At 37.3% G+C, this 3,294-nt stretch overlaps 2 non-coding genes across 2 annotated transcripts; both read right to left on the reverse strand.

The window, feature by feature from the left end:
- TRNAG-GCC (transfer RNA glycine (anticodon GCC)) lies at positions 1–71 on the reverse strand. The gene has a single exon. It is a non-coding gene; the product is annotated as a tRNA-Gly (tRNA).
- Positions 72–1,764: 1,693 nt separating this feature from the next.
- TRNAG-GCC (transfer RNA glycine (anticodon GCC)) lies at positions 1,765–1,835 on the reverse strand. Its single transcript has one exon. It is a non-coding gene; the product is annotated as a tRNA-Gly (tRNA).
- Positions 1,836–3,294: the final 1,459 nt, after the last annotated feature.

A 3,294-nucleotide genomic window follows, 5' to 3' on the forward strand; every position in this document is an offset into this window, starting at 1 on the left:
TGCATCGGCCGGGAATCGAACCCGGGCCGCCCGCGTGGCAGGCGAGCATTCTACCACTGAACCACCGATGCTTATACGATAATATTAAAATTGATAATTATATTATGCTTTAGAAAGGAATTCTTCACGATGTGCTTGCGATATACTTTTACTAATCTCAGAGAATAACTCTACAATTTGTGATTGCAAGTTTGTTATTCAGAGAAAGAATGCTTTCTCGTAACGGTTCTATTATCGCACCTAAGTATGTATAATAATAACATTATTTGAGTAACGTGTTATTTTTAATTTTCGTTAACTTTAAAGGAATATTCAATAGGTCAAATGAAGTCAATTTCTCCAAGAAAGCAGTGGCCTAACTTTTACTGTTCAATATTAAAATCTGTTTTAGCTACTTTATTGTACATCATCATCAGCCCACAGCAGTCCACTGCTGGACATAGGCCTCTTCCATGGCGCGCCACAACACTGCCTTCAGCCCCTCGCATCCATCCACCGCCAGCGACCCTATTAAGGTCGTCCGTCCACCGTGCCTCAGGACGCCCTCACTACGTTTTCCCTTCCGTGGTCCCCATTCGAGGACTCGTCTGCTTCACCGTAATGTACATAAAACACATGAAATTAACAGTTACTTAACAAAAACGAAAAACTTAGAGATAGCCTTAAATATTTTAGCTATGTTTATAAAGGTCATATACACGTAATGAATGTCACGTGACAGTTGTCAATGCATTATTGGTTCTTGATCCTTGCACTTTCTGATATGTATAGTATAATAAAATGGACCATTCTTATAGAACTTTCATTATCTTCAGTCCACAGACTACAGGAAGTTAAGTACAAAATTAACTTTTACTTATTAAGTTAAACCATTAATCATAGAAGCAGGGTAGTGCAAATGAATTTAAACTAAGTTGAGGTTAAGTAATTAGCATAAGCAGTTAAGTTTACTTTGGCTTAAATCTTAACTGCGACGGACGCGGGTAAACTCTATTTAAATACTTAGGTATATATATTGTACTACAGTTTAGTTCATAAATTTGTGAGCAAAAATTTTATCAAAAATATGTGAACATGCTTCTGCTGTTCTACGCCGTTAACAATAGAGTCGTGTTCAGATATTTTTGAAAAAAATTGTACTCACAAGTATATAAAAACTCGACTCTACCTACCTATGTACAGGACCATGCTCAATTTAGCAAGAAGAAATTATGATAAAACTAATATTATACGATTATGTAAATCAGAAAGTTTGTGATTGTGTTTGTGTGTGCTGTAAGCAATAAAGCCTAGTGGTTTGACCTATGGCCTCTCAAAGTAGATTGTACAACAAGAGCATAAAACGAGCCCTTCGACGTGTCTATCCACCCTCGCCGTACCGGCTCGGGTGGCTATATGAACGTCTCGGGTAAAATGTACAGTCTGCTTTTCACTTCGAGGAAATTAAGTAACAATTGTTCACTTAGGTACTAGGTACCTTTTATTTTTATGCATTGCTATGTAATTATAATTTTTTGTTTTATTTTCAGTTTTCATTTTAAGTTTTACTTACATAAAATAATAATTATTAAAAAAATATATTGAAACTTTTTTGTCTGTGGCTGTTGACACCTGATTACCTTGGTCTTAAAAGATGATTTTACTTTATGCACTAGAGCATAAAAAGTAATTTTATGTCGCCTAGATCCAGCATAAATAAATACCAACTTTATGAGCATGAGAAGTAAAAAAAATATTTGGCTAGGTAATTGCAAAAAGGAACATTGCATCGGCCGGGAATCGAACCCGGGCCGCCCGCGTGGCAGGCGAGCATTCTACCACTGAACCACCGATGCTTATACAGTTATGTTAAAATCGATAAATAGATTCTGCCTCAGAAAGGCGTCATCATGATGTGCATACATACGTGCAATGTTGTGTATAGTGCTATCAAACCATTAACCAATGAACCGTGCGTGACCCCATTGTTGTGCCTTTTACCCGACTGCCCGAAAGAAGAATATTTTGTTTTTCGAATTTATGTTTGTATATTTCATTGGTTCTCTTTGTAGCCTAAAAAGCTGGACGGTTTTTAACATATATCAGAAGACCTATGTGCCCTGTAATAGTACGTATACTTATACCTAAAGATGATCGTAAAAATCACTACAAACTTTTTTGTCAGCTTTTAAATTTGTACGGGACCCTGAACGTGCTAGACCGACTCGCACTTGGCCGTATTTAATAGAAAACTAGTTTTATCGTGGCATCAAAAGTCGATTTATTTTTCTACAACAATACCTAATCCATTTTATTTATCAAAGGCATTAAAAAAAGCGTGCTCGAGTAAATTCTATCCATCTAAAACAACAATAATAATAATAACTCATTGTAGGCGATGGGTGCCAGTCTCAGCTTTAGCTAGATTGTCTGTATAACCCAGCACAGTCATGTTCACGCAGTTCCTCCATTTCCACGCTGTAGAACACACATAAATCACACAAACCCAACTATTACCGGCACATCCGTATTAGAAGATTAAAAACCGGCCAAGAGCATGTCGGACACAACCAAGATAGGGTTTCGTAGTATAACGGAATTTTCCAAGTTTAGGTATATTTCATACCTTAGACTGCTATTTACTCTTAAACTACTAATAATTCTCAAGAAATCTTAGACTTATAATTTTCTTTGTAAATTTGATATACTTTACTACCACTCAGAATTTTCTCAAATTTTTCCACCCAACAGTTTAGATTTTAAAGGGCGGGGGACGCTATATTTTAATGAAAATTTGCCCTTTAAAGTTGAATATTTCGTAAAAAGATCACTGAACCGAAAAATCGTCTTAGCTACCCCCCAATAGTTTTTAAAGACCTATCCAACAATATCCCACACTATGGGGTAAGTCGAGAAAAAAAACTCGCCCCCACTTTACGTCTAACTACGGAACCCTAAAAAAAGAGTCAGGCACGCTCATACTCAACCAATTTGGCTTTTATAATATTAGGTCTAGTAGCTTGATCTATGGACTCTTAAGGAGAGGATCTTCGGTTCAAACCCGGGCCCGCAGATCTCAGTTTTTCGAAAATCGCGTGTAAAATTACATTTGAATTTACCACGAGCTCTACAGTGAAGGAAAACATCATGGGGAACCTGCACAAACATGCCAAGCTATTCAATGGTGTGTGTGATGTTGATGTTCCCATAACCACTGAGTCCGCGTGGGAACTACGACCTAAGCCCTCTCATTCTGAGAGGAGACCTGTGCTCAGCAGTGGGACGTGTTATAGGTTGGGATGATGATCAGACATT

The sequence above is a fragment of the Choristoneura fumiferana genome, chromosome 13 (genome assembly GCF_025370935.1).
Source record: "Choristoneura fumiferana chromosome 13, NRCan_CFum_1, whole genome shotgun sequence".
NCBI classification, from domain to species: Eukaryota; Metazoa; Arthropoda; class Insecta; order Lepidoptera; family Tortricidae; genus Choristoneura; species Choristoneura fumiferana.